The 21,905-nt window shown below is 46.2% G+C and overlaps 1 protein-coding gene across 10 annotated transcripts in view; it reads left to right on the top strand.

The window, feature by feature from the left end:
* MEGF11 (multiple EGF like domains 11) overlaps nt 1-21,905 on the top strand; it is a 393,555-nt gene that overhangs the window by 47,336 nt on the left and 324,314 nt on the right. The window lies entirely within an intron of this gene.

The raw sequence follows: 21,905 nt of genomic DNA, 5'->3' as shown, positions 1-21,905 counted from the left end.
TTGGAATGCGAGGAGATCAAACCAGTCAATTGTAAAGGAAATCAGTCCTGAATATTCTTTGGAAGGACTGATGCTGAAGCTGAAGCTCCAATACTTTGGCCACCTGATGCGAAGAACTGAGTCACAGTAAAAGACCCTGATTCTGGGAAAGATTGAAGGCAGGAGGAGAAGGGGACGACAGAGGATGAGATGGTTGGATGGCATCACTGACTCAATGGACATGAGTTTGAATAAGCTCTGGGAGTTGGTGATGGACAGGGAAGCCTGGCGTGCTGCAGTGCATGGGGTTGCAAAGAGTTGGACATGACTGAGCGACTGAAGTGAATTGAACATGTCCATTGATTTGACAGTGCCATCCAACCATCCTAGGTGCTCAGTATTTGGAGACTTGAGGACTTTTGGCTGTGGTGCTGCTACTGTCCTGCTTTTGTGACTTTGCTTTTAAGATTTATTTATTTATTTTTTTTGATGTGGACTATTTTTAAAGACTTTATTGAATTTGTTACCATGTTCCTTCTCTTTTACATTTTGCTCCCGGTGACCGTGAGGCATGCTCCCTGTCCAGGAATTGGGCCCTCACCCCCTGCATTGGCAGTCCAACCACTGGACTGCTAGGGAAGTCCCTTGCTGTGTGACTATATATATTGCTCCTCCTCCCAGTTTCTCTTCGCCCATAAATTGGAGGATTGTTCTTATCGCTGAGATCTTGTTCAATTTTAATGAGCTATGATCTTAAGTAACTAGTTGGTTGATTTTCCTTATTCACTAGCAAGGGGTCAGAGAGAGCAGGAGAGGCTGAGGGCGTTTTTTGAGTTTTAATTTCAGGTCCGAATTAGCTATTGATGGAAGTGTTAGTCACTCAGTTGTGTCTGACTCTTTGCGACTCCATGGAGTGTCGCCTGTCAGGCTCCTCTGCCCATGGGGTTTTCCAGGCAAGAATACTGAAGTGGGTAGCCATCCCCTTCCGGGGATCTTCCTAACCCAGGGATTGAATCTGGGTCTCTTGCATTGCAGGCAGATTCTTTACCATCTGAGACACCAGGGGCCAGTTCTCCTCTAATGTAGGGTTTGCAAGCTTTGCTTCCCATCACTTTTCCTTCTTGCCCTTTTCCCTGATCGTGCAAAACAGCTTCTTGGCCCTCTCTAGCTTTGCCTTATGCCCCAAGATATGCATGGCTGGGAAGTGGGACTCACCCCGCTCACAGAGTCTGGCCTGCCCTCCCTTCAGCTGTCTGGAGAATGCAGCTCTTGTTCCCTCTGGACACCTCTTGCATCCTGTGGTTTGAGGTAACCTGCCTGAGCCTCTACTTGAGTCCTGATTCTTCCCCTGTGGGCTGAGGGGAGTCCCTGGCAGTGGGGACTCTGATCTGGTGGCTGCCTCAGTCCATCTGCTAGCAAGCCTCTGGGAACAGTCCCTGCCATGGGGACACTGTTTTTGTGGGTTGAGACCAGGCAGAGAGCTGGCAGTCAGGGGTGGGGGCGGGAAATGCTGTGTTGTTGGGGGGCAGTGTGCCAAGAGGAGGAAAAGGTCTGTAATTACCTTGATTACTGGGCTTCTGGCAGAGTGCAGGGCCAGCCCAACCTGGCTGCAGGGCTCTGTGGGCTGAGGATTTGACAGTGTTAGAAGATACCCTCCTTCACCGTCTCCCTTTCCTGGGGGCCTGGGACAGGGAGGGCATCCTATGGCTTCCCCTTTGCAGGCAGTTCCCCTGGACACACCAAAGCTGTGCCACTGAGGACAGGAGAATGTGGAAGACAGCTGTGAGCTGGTGAGCACGGTGAATCTGGCAGTTGTACACCAAGCCTGTGGTTCTGGGTCTTGGTGTGGAAGTGCCATGTGTGATGAGTATCCTCTGACCCAGGGGTCCCCAACTCCGGGATCTAATGCCTGATGGTCTGAGGTGGAGCTGATGTAATAATAATTGAAATAAAGTGAATCATCATGAAACCACCCCCACCCCCTCGTTTGTGAAAAAATTTTCTTCCGTGAAGCCTGTCTGTGGTGCCAAAAGGGTTGGAGACTGCTGCTCTGCTCCGCTGGGTCTCTGTCTGCCTCTCTGCCTTCTGGATTGCCCCTTGTATCCCCCACACACATCTCTGCCCTTCTGTGCCCCACTCTGTGCGTGGAGTAGCTCCGTTTGGCCTGGGCCCTTGGATTTCTGCTTTCTGGTTGGGTTTGGCCAAAGCAGGCTCCTGTGGAAGATTGGGGAGTGGAAAGAGAGAGAGATGGGGGGTGGGTTCTTCCTGACTCCCTTCCTGCCCCAGGCTTCTGCCAGGGGCCGTGTCCCTTCACAACTGCAGTCCCTTTCTCTCTAGCTCCTATCACTCATTCTTCACTTTGTTCCTTCAAAGTGACCAGTTATCAGGGTGGTAATGTCTTCCTACTATGGCGAATCTCTGAGTGTTTTATCTAACATTCCATGTGGATTCCTTTATCCTACCCTCACCTGTGTAAATAGTCCCTTTCAGTAACCTCTGCTCAGTTAAACACTTCTGGGTGGAACACAATGGTCTTTTTGAGTCGATGTATATTTGGGGAATATCTGTGTTTTTATTTAACCATGCTGCATGTGAAGATCTTTGTTCCCCAACCAGGGATCGAACCTGCCCCTATGCAGTAAATGCGAAAAGTCTTTACCACTAGACGGCCCGGGAAGTCCTGGGGATATGTGATTTTGTTTTCCTAGGCCTGTACCCTGGGTCTGTAAAGTGATCAGGGTCCTTAGGGCAGTGAATCAGCATGTTTTTCTCTAACTCTGCTGGCAGGAGGAGTTATATAAGGAAGGGAATATATCCTGGCATTTTGAGTATTCCCAGAGGAAGGGAGGAACTACTTCCATATGGCTCCCTTATGGACCATGTGGGTCAGGAGAGTGTCTTACCAGCATTGTGGTCAAAATATCTGACAGTTAGTACATCATAGCATCAACCAATCAGAATGAGGCATTGACCAATGGGAACAGGTTCCTGATCGAAAGTGAAAGTCGCTCAGTCGTGTCCGGATCTTTGCGACCCCAAGGGGTCCATGGAATTCTCTAGGCCAGAATACTGGAGTGGGTAGCCTTTCCCTTCTCCAGGGGATCTTCCCAACCCAGGGATTGAACCCAGGTCTCCCGCACTGTGGGCGGATTCTTTACCAGCTGAGCCACAAGGGAAGCTGTTCTTGAGAGTCCAGTACAAATGTTGGCCTGAACACAGCTGATTAGGCTAGTTTAGTCAAGGTACGGAACATTTCCAAGGCCACAAGGATCCCTCATGCTGCTGTTTTATAGTTACACCTACTTCCTTCCTACCCCCAGCCCCTCACTGCATGCGCGCTAAGTCACTTCAGTTGTGTCTAACTCTTTGCAACCCTATGGACTATAGCCTGCCAGGCTCCTCCATCCATGGGATTTTCTAGGGAAGAATACTGGAGTGGGTTTCCATGCCCTGCTCCAGGGGATCTTCCTGACCCACGGATCGAACCAACATCTCTTAAGTCTCCTGCATTGGCAGGATTCTTTACCACTGCGCCACCTGGGAAGCCCATTGTATGTACATAGTTTATCATTTTTCCAGTTTGAGTGAAATATAGACATCTTATTTCCCTTTCAGTTCAGTTCAGTTCAGTCGCTCAGTCATGTCCGACTCTTTGCGACCCCATGAATCGAAGCACGCCAGGCCTCCCTGTCCATCACCAACTCCCGGAGTTCACCCAGACTCACGTCCATCGAGTCAGTGATGCCACCCAGCCATCTCATCCTCTGTCATCCCCTTCTCCTCCTGCCCCCAATCCCTCCCAGCATCAGAGTCTTTTCCAATGAGTCAACTGTAACTCCTCATTTATAATAATAAATATTTCCTCTACACATATTTAATGCCAACTTAACTTAAAGAGTATACAAAACCTTTGCTTCTATGTAGATCCATTCCCCTTCTCCTTTGTGCTGTTATTTGTTATATAAATTACATCTTTATACATTGTGTGCTCATCAACATGGGTTTATGATTATTGCTTTATACAGTTGTCTTTTAAATCATATAGGAGAAAAAAGTTGCAAACAAAAATAGATTTAAACTGTTTTTTTGATTTTATTTTTTAATTACATTCCCATTACTTATTTTGTAACTGGAAGTTTGTACTTCTCGACCCCTTTAAAACTGTCTTTTATCTTACCTATGTACTTACATTTAGTGATGTTCTTTATGTCTTTATGTGAACTCAAGCAACTGTATACTCTTCTTCCATTTCAGCTCAGAGGACTCCTTTTAGTATCTCTTATAGGGCAGATTTGCAAATGATGAGTTCTCTCTGTTGTTATCCGAGAATGTCTTAGTCTCTTCATTTTTCAAGGGAAGTTTTGTTAGGTATATAATTCTTTGTTGATAGTCTTTTTCCTTCAGCATTCTGAATATATTATCCCACTGCCTTCTGCCCTCTGTGGTTTCTTATGAGAAAATAGCTGTTCTTATTGAGGACCCCAAGTAATGAGTTGCTTTTCTCTTGCTGTTTTCAAGAGTGTCTCTAAACATTTTCTGATGTGTCTAAGTGTAAATTTCTTTGATGTCATCCTACTTAGAGTTTTTTGAGCTTCTCAGAAGTGTAATATTTTTCATTAAATTGGGGAAGTTTTCAGCCATTATTTCTCTCTATATTTTCCTGCCCTTTTCTCTCCTATCATTTTTGGAGTTCCATTATACATATATTGATATGTTTAACAGCGTACCACAGGTCTCTGGATTCTTGACATTTTTCCCCATTTTTTTTTTCCCATGCAGACTGGATGGTCTCAATTGAATTATCTTCAAGTTCTCTTATTTTCTTCTGCCTGCTCAAATCTGATGTTTTTTCATTCCAGTTATTTCACTTTTTAACTCTTGAAGTTCTATTTGATTCATTTTTATGATTTCTGGCTGCTTTCAAAGTTGTTTTTTTTAAATTTTTAGTTTTCAGAAGCTGAATTATTATGCACCTTGAAGTGGATTTCTTTAGGTTTATCTTGTTTGGGGTTCGATCTTGAATGTATGGGTTTCCCAGGTGGCTCAGTGGTAAAGAATCCGCCTGCCAAGCAGGAGACATGGATTTGATCCTTGGGTCAGGAAGATCCTCTGGAGAAAAAAATGGCAACCCACTCCAGTATTCCTGCCTGGGAAATCCTATAGACAGAGGAGACTGGAGGACTACCGTCCATGGAGTCACAAAGAGTCAGACATGACTTAGAGATTAAACAGCAGGAACAACAGTGTGAATTTATAGATTGTGTCACTTGGTGAATTTGGGATGTTTAGTCTATTTTCTATCTGTTGTTCATATTGGGTAATTTTTATTGTTCTATCTTCCAGTTTACTGATTTTTTTTTTCCTTTGCCTTGTCCATTCTGCTGTTAAGTCCATCTGCTGGGATTTTTATTTTACTTATTGTTTTTCAATTTTAAAATTTCCATTTCATTCTTTAAATAGCTTCTATTTTTTGAGGCTTTTTATATTTTCATTTGCCTCAAGTATGTTCATAATTCCTCAAGAAAACATTTTGATTTTCTTTGTTTTATTTTATAACAAAACATAATGATTGTTTTAAACTGTTTGTCATATAATTCTAATACCACTGTCATTTTGGAATTGGCATCTGTTGATTATTCTTTTTCATTGTTTGGGATCTTCCTGGTTCTTGCTATGGTGAGTGATTTTTTTTTTTTTTAATTGAAACCTGGTCATTTTCATGTTATGTCATGAGATCCTGGGCCTTATTTATACCTCTGTTTTAATTAGCTTTCTCTGACAACTCTCTGGCAGGGAAAGTAGGGATTCCTGCCTTGTAAATATCAGGTAGGGTTAGAAGTCTAGATTTGGCCCCTATTGACACCTAAGGGTAGGGGTGGGTTTTTGTTCCTGCTGGGCAGCAGTGGGACTTCTGGCTCCCAACATGATCTTCACTTGTTCTACAAGGGGCAATTTGTTACCAGCTGGTAGGGATAAACATCCTGGCTGCCTACTTAGCCTTTTTGACATTATCCCTATGGTGGAGGTGGCACATTGGAGTGCTTTATTATAATCTTGCAAGGATGGAAGTTTAGGCTCCCCACTTAGCTTCTGCTGATGGGGCCCACCAGTTGGTGTTTGGCTGGCGTACAGTGGGTATGGTTTAAAAGTTTCCTGCTTGCTCGACTGCCTTCTTCCTGGTCCTTTGGCTGAGAGAGCAGGCTTTTGTTAGTGCTTGCTGTGTATGCACCCAGTGGCAATTCTGGGCTCCTGGTGTCTTCAGTTACAAGTCTGGGACATATAAGGCCAAAAAAAACCCCAAGGAATTCATGATAGTGTGTGCTTGTGAACTCACTATCATGTGAGGTCTTGAAGTTTCTAGTTGTTCTGGCATTTTCTTTTTATTTTTCACAATCTTCTTTGTTTTGCATATAGTGTCTGGGGTTTTCAGTTGTACTTAGCAGGAGGAATAGGGGGAAATACACTTACTTTATCTTCCTGTAAGAGAAAAATTCTTAAATTTTGCATCTCATTGCCACACACTAGGCCAACCCTCTTAACCAAGCAGGGGAGATGCAAAGAAAGGACAAGAATGAATGTTTATTGAGGACCCACAGGGTGTTATGTGTTTCTACGTGTAGAAGTTGATTGAGTTCTCACAACTTAGTCTTGATGGTTTTATTATTCCTTCTTTATAGATAAGAAAAATTTGAGGCTCAAAGAAAGTAAGTTTAGGGAGAGAGGAGGGGCTGAGCTGACCTTGAACTCAGTCTCTCCAACTTTGGTGCAGGTGCCCTTTCTACCAGAAGTCACTCAGCAGCTAACATCTGGGTTTGCCACTGGCAGCATGAGGCCCAGAAGCATCCTTTGGAACTTTTTTTCCTGCCTTTTAAATGGTACTGATGAACCTATTTGCAGGGCAGAAGAGTGGTGCAGATGCGGAGAATGGACTTGTGGACCTGGTGGGCGAAGGAGAGGGGGACAAATTGAGAGAGTGGCATTGATGTATGTACACCACCACGTGTGAGACTAGATGGCTAGTGGAAAGCTGCCGCACAGCACAGGGAGCTCAGCTCGGCGGCGCTCTGTGATGACCTAGAGGGGTGAGATGGGGTCGGGCGGCAGGGAGGCTCCAGCGGGAGGGGGCATCTGCATATGCATGGCTGACTCATGATGCTGTACGGCAGAAACTAACACCACATTGTAAAGCAATTTTATGCCAAGAAAAATTGATAGTAAAAATGAAATAATTACTAAATTCTACCCCTACCTTATAAACTTAAAAAAAGCATTTTTTAAAAAACTTTTTATTATGAAAATCTGCAAAGGTACAGAAAATTGGAGATAGTAGTACAATAAAAATCCATGGACTACAATCAACATTCAACAATTGTTAACATTTTTCTATGTTTGCCTCATCTATTATCTTTTTCACGGAATCATTTGAAAGTAAATGACGAAATCATGATATTTACTTCTAATCATGTCAGCACAATTTCCAAAAAGGCCCCCATATTTTTTATATATTATATGAATAATATCACAACTAACAAAATTAATAATATCTAATGTCTTCTAATGCCCAGTTCATATTAAAGTTTCTCTGTTGTCCCTCAAATGTCTCTTATAGTTGTCTTTTTTCCCCAAACTAAGCTCCAGTTAAGAATTGTGCGTATCTGTGGTGACCTTATTGGGAAAGAAATAAACAAGGAGAGGATATATGTACGTGTATAGTTGTACAGTTGAAACTGACACAACATTGCATAGCAACTATACTCCAATAAAAATTAATAAATTTCAAAAAAGGACTGTGCACAGTTGCAGTGCTTGTTTGCTCTCTTTCTCCTGTTTCATCTGGGCGACTGTTCCTAACCCTTGAAGAGTCTTGTTTTGGTAAATTTGGATAGAGTGAGAGGAAAGAGCAGAGGTGATTGGGGTCAGAACTGGGACTGCTTGACTCGTTTCCCCCTGGAGTCAGAATTCTCCTTGGGATCATATCCTTCTTCTAAGCAGGTAAGTTGTGGCGCAGGAGAGGGTCCAAGAAGTAACCCTTCATGTATTCACAGGACATTCAGGACAGCGAGCCCCTAAGAGCCCCACCTCTTCCTTCATCACCAGTGTCAACTAGAAGACCATAAGCTGAATCCTGCTGCCTCTTGAGAAACCAGATGGAGTGGTGGATGCAATGCAAAGTGATTTTCCCCTCTTGCTGCAAAAGATTCATGCTCCACAAGCACTGCACAGAGGCCCGTGTGTAAGGCAGACCCTCAGAATCAGTGGATCCGTGTTCAGATCTCCACCAAGGTCTCGGTGCTGCTGCCCCACTGGGCATTGCAGAAGGTGTTTGGGAGTGCTGGGGGTGGGCAGAGGGGCAGGGGGTCGAGATGCGTGGGAAAGGGGGCTGGTGTTTGCAAGTCAAGGCTCTCAGAGCCCCTCTCCCTGTGGCATGAACTGAGGGTGGGGTTTTTTCCCAGTCATGAGTGGGTTTGGGCTGGGCTAGGGGTGGAGGCTGTCTTGCAGCTGTCTTGCATGGCCAGATGCTTCTGGTCAGTTCTTTCAGGCCCTTGAGGGGTAGAAGGACCAGGTCCTCAGGGCTGGAGGAGAATGGCGTCTTCCTCTGTCACTGTTCACATGTGCCCTTCAGGCGTATGCTCCGGCACTAGCTGTGCCAGGCAGCCTGCCTCTGATGGGACACTCGCCTCCCCTTGGGGACCAGAGCTCCCGGGGAGAGAACACAGTCTGGCAGCCAGTCCTGAAGGAAAGCCGACCACAGTTACCAAGGGAAGCTTCCAGAAAGGGAAGGACTCCTCAGAATCCTGTATTGGTTGAACCGTTGGGGATGGGGCAGGGGGTGTTGCTGCCCAGACACTGAGGAGAGAGAGAGGGCAGTTGGGGAGGGCCAGAGGCAGACGCTGTGAGGCCAGGGATGCCCTGGGGAGGTTGGGAGGCTTTAGGGGGCTGTCTGCCAGGCAGCTGCAGTTTGCTCTCTTCCTTGAGGGGCAGGAGCACACCCTCCTTTTCACTCTGGCTGCGGGGCTGTTATGAGGAGAATAGGACTTGACCTTAGTGTGGAAGGACACAGCACCCACTCACCGCAGGCGTGATTGCTCTCCATTGCCAGGAAATATTTTATTGTAAAAGTGCAGAGGTCCATTTGGGCTGCCAGGAAGCTGGCACTGGGCTTTGACTGCTGTAATGGCTGATGGCTGTGCTGAAGACATGTGTGTGTGTGTGCCTGTGGTGTGTGTGGCGTGTGTGCACATATTAGTGCACGTGCGTGTGGTGAGTGTGTGAGTGTGCATGCTTGTGTCGTGTGTGTCTGGTGTGTGTGTGCATGTGTGCACACTTGTGTGGTGTTGTCCATCGTGTGTGTGGTGTGTGCCCATGTACACGAGAGCCTCAGCACTTACAGTGACTTTGGCCCCCATCTGCCATGACACTTTGCACCCCACTGGCATCAGTGTTAAGGTCTGGATGCAGGTTTTTAACCATAGGAAACATTACAGGGTGTTAAGGGCATCCTTCAGAAAAACAGTGTTCGGGCAGGGAGTGTTTGCCTTCACTGCAGAATAACATAAGTTCTTTTGTACAGGCTTCCCTGCTCCTTAAGCATCAATGGTTTGTTTTTTCTTTTTTAATTGGAGTTTGGTTGCTTTACAATGTTGTGTTAGTTTCTTGCTGAACAGCAAAGTGAAACACTTATATGAATACACATATCCGCTCTTTTTTAGATTTCCTTCCTCCCCATCAGTTCACAGATCCTTGAGTAGAGTTCTCTGTGCTCTACAGTAGGTTCTCATTAGTTATTCATTTTATACACAGTTGGCTTTACGTGTCAATCCCAACCTCCTAGTTCATCCCACCCTCCCTTCCCCACTTGGTAACCATAAATTTGTGCATCAGTGGTTTTCACAACCCTTCACAGCCCCCCATCATCCATAAACCCCCTCAGACAGCTCTGCTTGGCCTCAGCACCCCTGGGCTCTGTGGGATTGCTCTGATCTTTTTCTTTCTGGTGTCTCCTACCCTGAAGAGGTCTATCCTCCCCGCCCTGTTCTGAGGGCAGCTACAGGGTGGGGGCTCCTTCCTAAGTCTTGAAACAGCCTCTCCAGGCCCCACTTTTAGTCTGGAGGAAGAAAGGGAAGCAGGGAAAGATAAGAATGGGGGAAGGGGAGCTGTGTCCCTGAGGTTAAGGCCAGGAGGAGGAAGGGGCGAAAGAGTGAAGAAGGACGGATGCGCTGGGGTCAAAGGCAGGTGAGTGAGGAAGCGTGGGTTTTATTGGGGTCCCAGGAGTTGCCAGTGTGGGTTACCCAAGGTGTGAGGGCTTCTGTTTGGGCTTGTAATGGGACACCAGGTGCTGCCCCTTCAGAGACTCTTTTTTTAAAATACTTATCTACGTATTTTTTTGGCTGTGTCAAGTCTTAGTTGCAGCCTGTAGGGTCTGTATCATGAGGGATCTTTTGTTGCCGTGGGCAGGCTCCAGAGTGCATGGGCTCAGTAGTCATGGCGCACAGGCTTAGTTGCCCCGTGGTATGTGGGATCTTAGTTCCCCAACCAGGGATCAAACCCACAACCCCTGCATTGCAAGGCAGATTCTTTAACCACTGGACCATCAGGGAAGTCCCCAGAGACTCTTCTGACCCCAGGTGGCATGAAGGCCATTTGGTCTTGACCACAGCCCCCTCTCCGATGAGGTGTGCACCCAGGGCAGCCCAGCCCGCTGGTCTCGGGTTTGTGCCTAAATACTTCTTTGGCAGAGGGGAGGCTGAGGGATGTGTTGGCTCTCAGCGTAGGGATAAGACCCCAGCCAGGACTCTGTAGAGGCAAACTGGGACCTTAGGGCTGGAAGGAGGCTCCATGCAGGAGTCCAGACTTATCACTAGAACTTTGAACCTTTTGGCCACCTTCACCCATTTCACCCACCCTACTGCCCCCGCCTCTGGGCAACCATCAGTCTGTTCTCTGTACCTATGAGTTTGGTGATTTTTCTTTTTAAAGTCCCACATATAAGTGAGATTGTGAAGTATTTGTCTTTCTTTTTCTGTCTTATTTCACTTAGAATAATGCCCCTAAGGCCCATCCATGTCGTCACAAATGGCAGGATTTCCTTCTTTTTTTTTTAATGGCTGAATAATACTCCACTGAATATACGTGTGGCATTTTCTTTATCTGCTCATTTAGTGATGGACACTTAGGTTGTTTTTCCATTTTTCAGCTATTGGGAATTATCTGCAGTGAACAGAAGCATGTAGATATCTTTTCAAGACAGTGCTTTCATTTCCTCTGGATAAATACCCTGAAGTCTACTTTTTGGATTGTGCGGTGGTTCTATTTTTAGTATTTTGAGGAACCTCCATTCTGTTTTCCATAATAGCTGTACCAGTACACACTTCCCACCAACAGTGCACAGGGTTCTCTTTTCTCCACTTCCTTGCCAACAATTGTTATTTCTTGTCTTTGTGATAATAGCTGTTCTAACAGGCGTTAGACCTCAGTGAGGTGTTATCTCATTGTAGCTTTGATTTGCATTTCCCTGATGGTTAGTTATGTTGAATATCTTGTCTTGTACCTGTTGGCCATTTGTGTGTCTTCTTTGGAGAAATAACACTTCACATAGATTTTGAGTCCTGCTTTTGTACTTGATCTTATAGCTTGAGGATTTCTTCAAGTTATTAGAAATTTCTGGGAAAATGGCTGCAAAACAGACTTATCTTGTACATATACTGTAATTTTTCCTCCCAAACTCTACCAATAGGTATTTATTTATTTATTTCCTGTTTATTTATTTTACTTTATAATATTGTATTGGTTTTGCCATACATTGACTTGAATCCACCATGGGTGTACATGCGTTCCCCATCCTGAACCCCTCTCCCACCTCCCTCCCCATCCCATCCGTCTGGGTCATCCCAGTGCACTAGCCCTGAGCACCCTGTATCATGCATTGAACCTGGACTGGCAATTAGTTTCACATATGATAATTTACATGTTTCAATGCCATTCTCCCATATCATCCTGCCCTTGCCCTCTCCCACAGAGTCCAAAAGACTGTTCAATACATCTGTGTCTCTTTTGCTATCTCGCATATATGGTTATTGTTACCATACTGATAGGTATTTAGATCGTTTCTAGTTTGGACTACATTATACAACATTTTAAGGGACATTTTTATACTGTTGGTATGTTTTGACTATTCAATTACCCACTTAAGTACCAGTCTGGGGCTTTGAGCTGGGCTGTGGTCCCAGGGACAGGGACTGGGTGTGGGAGCTTCTAGGACTGGCCTGGAAAGAGAGGGCCCAGGCCCTGCTGATGGGCAGTGAGTATACAGGGGCTTCTGAAACACCATGTCTAGGAGACTGGGTAGGGAGCAAGTCAGAAGTTTGAAGGAGACAGGAATAGAGTGGAGATTTGAGACAGGTAGCAGCCAGAAAAACACCCAGGCAGTAGGGCTGGGGGTGGGAAGCAAGGAGGGATAGAAAAGAGGGTAAGGGATGGGAGGCTATTTCCAGCAATGGAATCCATGGTGTTTGAATCCCTCCAGGGGATCTTCCCAATGCAGGGATTGAAACTACATCTCTTGTGGATTCTTTACCACTAAACATTCTGAAGGAGATCAGCCCTGGGATTTCTTTGGAGGGAATGATGCTAAAGCTGAAACTCTAGTACTTTGGCCACCTCATTCGAAGAGTTGACTCATTGGAAAAGACTCTGATGCTGGGAGGGATTGGGGGCAGGAGGAGAAGGGGACGACAGAGGATGAGATGGCTGGATGGCATCACTGACTCGATGGACGTGAGTTTGAGTGAACTCCGGAAGTTGGTGATGGACAGGGAGGCCTGGCGTGCTGCGATTCATGGGGTCGCGAAGAGTCGGACACGACTGAGCGACCGAACTGAACTGAAACCCACCTGGGAATTCCCAGATGGTAAAGAATCTGCCTGCAGTGCAGGAGACCTGGGTTCAATCCCTGGGTTGGGAAGATCCCCTGGAAAAGGTAATGGCTACCCACTCCAGTATTCTTGCTGGAGAATTCCATGGACAGAGGAGCCAGGCAGAGCCGTACAGTCCGTGGGATCTCAAAGCATCAGACATGACTGAGAAACTAGCACTTTCCTAAGAAAAGTGTTGAGTTCCACTCTGACATATATAAATTTATTAATAAAGTATATATATGTGCTGCTTGTCAATGTATATACTAAGTATTAAATAAAAATTATTTTTCACCTTTTAGGTAAATAATATAAATAGATTTAATTTTTTTTCCCTTGAAAACAATGGGTCACTCTGTTCACTCCTCTTTGGAGAACACCCACCATGGAGGGGCAGGAAGCTGGGCCAGGGCCATGCAGAGGGTTGCTGGGACTCAAAACCATGAGGAGGACATCTAGATGGAGAGGAAAGGGCCCTTGGGTGGGTTCAGAGTCACACTCAGTGGGTTACTCCTGAGATGGTTATTTAACATTTTTACATGGGATTTGAAGGTCAGTATTCATGGTGAGCTTCAGGCTTGCTGATGACATTAAGATCATGTGGGTGAGGGGCTCCCCTGGTGCTTCAGTGGTGGGGGGGTGGCTGGGTTTGATCCCTGGTCAGGGAACTAGATCCCACATGTCACAACTAAACATCCTGTGTGCCTCAACTAAGACCTGGCACAGCCAAATTAAAAAAATAATAATAAATATTTAAAAAGATGATGTGGGTGGTAAAATACTAAGATGGGAGCAAATAAACTGTAGGGAAAATTGAAGAACTTTATGAGAGATCAGAGAAATGGTAGATGAGGAACAAAGTGAGCGAGAATAAAGGAATATATTTAGCAGTGGTTTCCAACCTGGGGTCTCTTTAAGAAGTATTTCCAAAATTTCAAAAAGAGCTCCCTCCTACCCTGCATTGAACATCCGTGCATGTTAAGAGACCATTTTCTCTACTTTTATCTGAAACACTGTTAAGTTCACATGGCAGGTAGTTTCATGCTGATCAGAAGCTCTGGACTTATGAATGTCTTTGATTAATTTAAAGTTGGAAAAACTATTTTAATTATTTCTTGGCAAGATTTCTTGAAATCCAGAGGACTTGTTGAAGAGAGGGGCTCAGATGGAATTGATAAAAGGGGTTCTTATGGGAGGAAATGTTGAATTCTTGAAGGCTGATAAGATGTGAGACTCTGAGCTACCCATTGGGTCACAGTCAAGTACAAAGGCATTTTGAAGACTTGATAGGTGTAATTAGAACCTAAAAACGCCAGCTCAATGAGAGACAATGGCCCAAAAGACAGAGAAAATTTACATTTAATGAATCTGGAGATGAGACTGCGTATACTGTCCTACTGAGAAGACACAATGCATTGAGTTGTCAGATCAGACTCTCATGAAGCAGAGGTTTACCCAGTATCAAAATGTATGAATAATTTCAAGAATACAGGAGGCGCGAGTGAAACAAGGAGAGCTGTGGGACCATTAAAGCAACCCACTAAGTCCTCTTTCATCACCTTGGGACATGATCTGCCCTGATTTATATATGAGGTCTCTAAGAGCTGTATGTCAGAGAAGGCCATGGCACCCCACTCCAGTACTCTTGCCTGGAGAATCCCAGGGACGGGGGAGCCTGGTGGGCTGCCGTCTGTGGGGTCGCACAGAGTCGGACACGACTGAATCGACGTAGCAGCAGCAGCAGCAAGAGCTGTATGTAACTACATTGCTCCCACAGAAGGCAACTATTTTGGCTTTGAAATATCTCCACTTTATACTCAGTTACATAGCTTAGGTGACAAAAGGGATCCATGCTCCATAAGTTCATAGATTTCTGTATTTATTTACCATAAGCAGTACTACCTTGCGTGTGTGCTGAGTCGCTTCAGTTGAGTCTTACTCTTTTCAACCCTATGGACTATAACCCGCCAGGCTCCTCTCCCCATGGACAGGAGAGTCCATGGGGATTCTCCAAGCAAGAATACTGGAGTGCCATGCCCTCCTCCAGGGGATCTTCCTCGCCCAGGGATTGAACCTGCGTCTTTATGTTTGGCTGGCTGGTTCTTCATCCCTAGTGCCACCTGGGAAGCCAAGCTGTACTAGACACCCAGGTAAACCAGGTACATATATTAAAAAACATTCTGTAGATAAGGACTCACTCTTAGTAAACACCATCAGTTTATTGCCAAAGATGTGTCATTAGCCTATCTCCTATGACATTTAACCAGTTGTCTTCTTTCTTTCCCAGGAGGTACCGCCCCTTCTCCTGCCTACCCTTTCCTTCCCAGCAAACCATTTCAAACCACAATATGTTTACAGTTGCCGCAGGCAATAGTTCAATTGTTTCTGGTTTTCGACCCCTTAGTTCCTGGTTGAAAGTAGTTGGGATGAAAGCTACACTTTAGGAAAGTCACAAAATAGCCATTCTTTCTACTCCAGACCCTATCTTCATCAAGAAGGTAAACATTTTATTTTTACTATGTATTTATTTATTTTTGGCACATACTGTGTGGTTTGCAGGATAAACCTGGCCCTCAGCTTTGAGAGTGTGGAGTCCTAACCACTGGACCCACCAGGAAATTCTCCTAGTAAACTTTTTAAACACAAATTTGTTACGGGTCTCTCCTTAATAGTAGAAGCAGTGTTAGCTGCCCAGTCGTGTCTGACTCTTTGCAACCCATGGACTGTAGCTTGCCAGGCTCCTCTGTCTATGGAATTCTCCAGGCAAGAATTCTGGAGTGGGTTTCCATTCCCTTCTCCAGGAGATCTTCTTGACCCAGGGATCAAACTCAGGTCTCCTGCATTGCAAGTAGATTCTTTACCATCTGAGCCACCAGCAGAGCCCCTATGGGTCTCTCCTTACCACTGCTTAAAACCCTTCAATAGCTCCCATCCCTCTTTAGATCATATTCCAAATCCTTAAGATGGGCTTGTATTGTCTGGTATCTGCCTGCCTTTCCAGCTTCATCTCCCACCGCTGACGCTTCCCCTGAGCTTCATCTATACCGACCTTATTTTAGTGTTCTGAATAGTGTTCCCTCTTGTCCCAGGGCCTTTGTACTTACTATTTCCTCTGCTTGGAAAGCTCTTTCTGCTACCTACCCTTCTCTGGTTAATTCCTGCTCATCCTGCCTCTCACAGCTTGTACTGATGTCTCTTGGGACTCACTTCACATCGCACATCGTTTCAACCCCACATCTTACTCTAGCCCCAGTTATTCCAGACAGGCTTTAACCAGCTTTACCCAGATGTGATCTGACAGGTCTCACCTTGGCCCATTCTGCATGCCTCTCACTTCCTGTCCCAGGACTTTCCTGACACTGAGGCGAGAGTCTCCCAAAGCAACTTGTTCACTGCTGATTCTTGACCACTAGCGCCACCTGGGAAGCCAAGAAGTACTAGACGCCCAGGTAAACCAGGTACCAGGTAAACTGAGGCACGTCAGGCTGGGAGCTCTTTCAGGGCAACATGGGGTCTCTCATTCTAGCAGAGTGTTCCACGAGGGCAAGAGGTTCTTCACACAGGGAGCTCCCTGTAACAGGGCCTGTGTCTCCCCCATCACACAGGGAGCTCCCTGTTGCAGGGACTGTGTCTCTTCTATCAGACTGGCATCTCTGCAGGCAGGTCCCTTGGCTCCCCTGTGACATGGACCCAGTTGGTGGTAGTGGCAACTGATTTGCACCACTGTCCTTTCACTGGGATGTGAGAAGCAGGGATGATCATTTTTAAAGTCAACTCCTTTCCAGATGAGAAAAGCCATTTCTTTTCAGAAGCAGCATTTCTTAGCCTTTGAGTCAGTCTAGGTCTTTGTTGTAGCACACAAGATCTTCGATCTTTATTGTGGCATGCGGGATCTTTAGTTGTGGCCTGTGAACTCAGCTGCAGCATGCCAACTCTTAGTTGCAGGATGTGGGATCTAGTTCCCTGACCAGGATCAAACCTGGGCCCTCTGCACTGGGAGCATGAAGTCTTAGCCACTGAACCACCAGAGAAGTCCCTGGGTCTGTCTTTGGATCAGGAAGCAGTGGAGAAAACAAACAGAAGTCCATGGCATCCTTTAAAGACAGAGGGCTGCGAGCGGGCTCCAGCGGTAATGCACAGGGTCGGGGGCCTGGGGTTCTGCTCTAGCAGAAGTTCACCGGCTACAGCTCAGCACTTTCCTCAGGCTTCGGTCATGCCCTTCACTGAGCCCAGGGGTTCTGAGAGCCTGATGGGATGGGGGATGTCACAGTTCAGGCTTGCCCTTACCCCTTCCTGCTTAAGCTGAACTTGTTTCTCTCCTGTGATCTCAGGGCTCTGCTTTGTGCTTCAGAATCCTTTACACTCATCATCCTCTGAGGTCAGTGGACAGGAAGTATCCTTCATTTTGTTTATGAGAAACTGAGAATCAGGGAGATTAAATAACGTCTTGTGGTATATACAGCCAGGAAGGGGCAGAACAGGGATCAGAGCACTGAGGCTCATGCATTTCCTCCATCCTGTCATCCCCAAATACCAATAGCAAGGATGAAATCATAGACTCATTTGATGTTTGTAGTATCTGAAGAGGCAGGCAGGTACAGTGGAAAGGCCCCCATGCTGAGAATCAAAATGTTTTTACCTACGAGTCAGTGGTCTTAGGTGAGTCATTTAGGATCACTAAACTCAGCTTCCTTGTCTCAAAAATGATCGCCTTCCATGCTTTAAGGGACAGCTGAGGGGCTTGCCTGATATGATGTGGTGGTTAACAGCCCTAAGGCTGGAAGCAAATCCTAGCTCTTTTACCTTCTAGCCAAGTGACCTCGGGCAAATCATGTAGCCTTTTTAATGTCCGTTTTCTTTTCTGTGCGTGACGCATGCTCATTCGCTTCAGTCGTGTCTGACTCTGTGATTTCATGGACTGTAGCCCACCAGGATCCTCTGTCCATGGGATTCTCCAGACCAGAACACTGGAGTGGGTTGCCATTACCTTCTCCAGGGTATCTTCCCGACCCAGGGATTGAACCCACGTCTTTTATGTCTCCTGCATTGGCATGCAGGTTCTTTACCACTAGCGACACCTGGGAAGCCCATTCTCTTCTGTAAACTGGGATAATGATAAAACCTATATTCTAGGATTGTTATGAAGATTTTAGTATAATGCCTTTTCCAGAGGAAGCCCTAAACATTTGTTCAACTGCTGTTCAGTAGATCTTTTTTTAAAAAATTTTTTATTAGAATATAGTTACTTTACAGTATTGTGTTGTTTTCTACTGTAGAGCAAGGTGAATCAGCCATATGTGTACATATATCCCCTCTTTGTTTGGATTTCCTTCCCATTTAGGTCACCACAGAGCACTGAGTAGAGTTCCCTGTGTTATATAGTTGATTCTCATTCATTATTTATTTTATACATAGTCATGTATATATGGAGAAGGCAATGGCACCCCACCCAGTACTCTTGCCTGGAAAATCCATGGATGGAGGAGCCTGGTGGGCTGCAGTCCATGGGGTCACTAAGAGTTGGATACGACTGAGCACCTTCACTTTCACTTTTCTCTTTCATGCATCGGAGAAGGAAATGGCAACCCACTCCAGTGTTCTTGCCTGGAGAATCCCAGGGATGGGGGAGCCTGGTGGGCTGCTGTCTATGGGGTCGCACAGAGTCGGACACGACTGATGCGACTTAGCAGCAGCAGCATGTATATATACATCAGTCACAATCTCCCAATTCATCCCACCCTCCCAGTAGATTTTATTAAGAGTGTAACCCAGGCATCAGCTGGAGTCTCCCAGGTCCTTGTGATCTAGATAAGAGATGCTCTAATGCTCCTCCCATGCTCTCCGCAAGATGTGTTGGAGATGACATGGTATACAGGTCACCTGACCTGGGTGGATGACTCAGTCTGAAGCCATTTAGAAGTGAGAGATTCTTACCCCTCATGACTCCTAGGCCTCATCTCATCTTGGCTTTCTCTCTTATAAAGCAGGCAATAGTCCTCCTTTGGTGCCCTCTCCATGGCATCTTCTCATGGTGCCCCTCTGGGCTACCGCCTCTGTGGTTGCCTGGCTTCAGTGTCCTCGGACCCTTAGGGACCAGGTCTCACGAGCAGTATATCAAAGGCTTTTCTTCCCCTAGAGACAGGTCCCTCCCTAAGAGGGATTCTGGTGCCAGCTGTTAAGATAATGGATTTTTCCATTCAACTATGTGATGCAAAGCATCAATTCAAACCCTAGTGTAGGAGCTTAGAGTCAGGGAGGGACCTTAAACATCAGCTGAATGCTTTGTGCTTAGGCCTTGACGGAGTGTCTATAATAAATTAAATGACCACTCCAAAGATCAGGACTTCCTCCAGCCTGGGCTTAGATAGGGCTGTGGTCCCGCTGCAGGACAGAACAGCAAAATAGTATTTTATGTTTTGGGGGTACAGTTAAAACAGTAAAACTGCTCTGGTTCTCTATCCAAGGCAGCCCTCCATCTCACCCCTGGCCTGGTTTGGGGGGCAGAAACTACTTTTCCTCCATCCCTGGAAGCCCCACAGGCCAGTGGTAAAATCTCCCCTGTGAATGCTCAGTATGTTAGATTGGAATACAATTGAACCAGGAAAGACAATAAATAAGCCAATTTATTTTATCTCACCTGCTTGGAGTTGGGGGTCCTTCTCGCACTGAAACAAGCAAATTTATGCAAATGATATGCAAATAAGACCCTTCCTGGATTAACAGAAAGGAAATTGATGCTCTGGGTAGAGCCCAGGGTCTGGCACTGCATAGGGTGTAATGTGAATCGAAATGTGCCACGCAGGGTGGGTGAATGGAGTCCCCTGGGGATGGAGTGAATGTCCTCAGCTCCAGAATCGGGTGGGAGCTGACCAGTCGTCTGGAGTGGTGTCCCTCTAGGAGGCGGGTCCAGGAGGGGAAAGGGCCTCGAAGGGCTTTGCGGGAGCACCGGGCTCCAGGCCTGGGTTTACTGCTCACCAGCTTTGTAAGCGCGCACCTAAACCCTGAGCCCGGTCCTTAGCCTCTCCCGTGTGTACAATACTGGGCCCTTGGGTGGGTGTGAGGATTAGACAAAAATGAGAAAGCGCTTTGTCAACCATGAAATGTGACACCCACATTAATTATGTTTCCTGTGCTTCCCTTGCTCACTGTCATTTGTGCCCCTGCCCAGCGCTCCTCCACTGTTCTGCGCCCCCTCCAAGACCAGATGTTTTGCAACTTTGATTCTCTTGGCTTCTCTAGTGCCGGAGGATTCTGCTTAATCCTTCCCGCTTGACAGAACACAGGCGACCTATCTCCCTGGGAGAGTTGGGTGGTAATTAGGTTAAATAATTTAAAGTAACTTTTAATTTTTAAATAATTCTAATTTGCATTCGCGCAACTTACTTTTCCTCTCTCCCCATTCCTCTCCCCACCCCCACCGCCTTCCTTGTCTTACTTGGTCGTTTATTTATTTAAAAGTTTGGGGTATTTTGATTGGTTATCAATTTGCTCCTAATGGCAGCTGGCCAGTTTGACTTGAATAATCACAGATTGTAAAGCAAAGGCAGGAGGCAAAATCTGCTGACTTGGAAGCATCTGAAAGGCAGCTCTGCCCAGTCCAACAGTCCCTCTCGGGAAAGGGAAATAAAGGGGAAAAGTACAGGCGCTTAACTTGCAGCGTTCTGCCAGGGAGTTCTCCGCGGAGGCTGTGAGAAGCCGGGTGCGTGCCTGCGCAGCCGCAGGGGAGCAGGGGTCCTGGAGTCCGAGGACTGCGCTCAGGTCCCTGCAGGGCCTCGGGCAAGTCGGCCGCTCCCTCCTGGCCTTGGGCTCCGCATATGTCTAATGGGTGTACCCGCACCTTGCCCTCGGTGGGCCGGTGTGAGGCTTCAGCGGGCACCTGTGTTTGGAAGGTCTCGCAGGCTCTGATCACCCAGTGGATGTTGGCAGCTGTGGGAACAAAGTGATTTGGGATCTTTGGGACGGACTGGAGAGAGCTGAGAACTTGGCAAGGTCTTTTTCTTTCTTCCTTTCTTTTTAAAAATTGTAAATGCTCATAGAATTTTATTTTTTTTTAATTTTTATTTGGGAATTATTTCAGATTGATAGGAAAGTTACAAGGATCAAGGTTAACGTTTTACCACTTCTGCTTTCTCCAACTCACACTGGTTCACACTCTCTCCCGCCCGCCTCCCTCCCAGCTCTGGTTCTAAACTGTAAGCGCTTTTACCCCCATTTGTTAATGCCTGGAGACAATTTTGTTGTCACACATAGGCCGGAGATGGGTACCATTGGTATCTAGTTGGAAGAGGGCAGGGACGTGTCACACATCCCAGGATGCACGGGACAGGGGTCCCCTCACCCCTCTGCACAGAATAACCCAACCCAGAATGCCAATAGGGCCGAGGCTGAGAAGCCCTGTCCTGTGTGTGTGTATCGGAACTGTTTGATAGTTGCTGCTATACCCCTTAATATTTCTTGTTTTAAACAGTATTTTTTAAAAGTTTTTATGGGAGTATATTTGCTTTACAATGTTGCGTTAGCTTCTGCTGTATGTCAAAGTGAGTCAGTTATACATATACACATATCCTCTCTCTTTTAGATTTCCTTCCCATTCAGGTCACCACCCCTTAATATTTCAATGCATATTTCCCCAAAGCAAGGGCACTCTCTTAACATAACCATAGCTCAGTTATCAAAATGTCACAGAAGTGACATTGATATAGGGAGGCTTAGGTTTGACGCTGGCTGGAGTCTTCAGGGAGCTTGTGGGACTTGGTGTAAAGGGCAGAGAACATGGAAGTGAACAGAAGCTTGGGCTCTGGTCTGTTGAGATCAAGTCCCATGACCCTGGAAAACATTTTTTGTGTGATTTTCCTTCCTGTAAAATTGGCTTGACAATGGTGCCGTCGCCCTGCCAGGGCTGTAAGTGAGGTGCAATGACCGGAGAGGAAGTGCTTTGTGTGTGAGTACACAGGACTACTTGGGACTTCCAAGAGGGTGCAGTGGTAAAGAGTCCACCTGCCAATGCAGGAGATT

This window comes from Bos javanicus, chromosome 10 (genome assembly GCF_032452875.1).
Source record: "Bos javanicus breed banteng chromosome 10, ARS-OSU_banteng_1.0, whole genome shotgun sequence".
Lineage (NCBI taxonomy): Eukaryota > Metazoa > Chordata > Mammalia > Artiodactyla > Bovidae > Bos > Bos javanicus.
The sequence above is the reverse complement of the archived record's forward strand: the minus strand, read 5'-3'. Positions and strand labels throughout refer to the sequence as shown.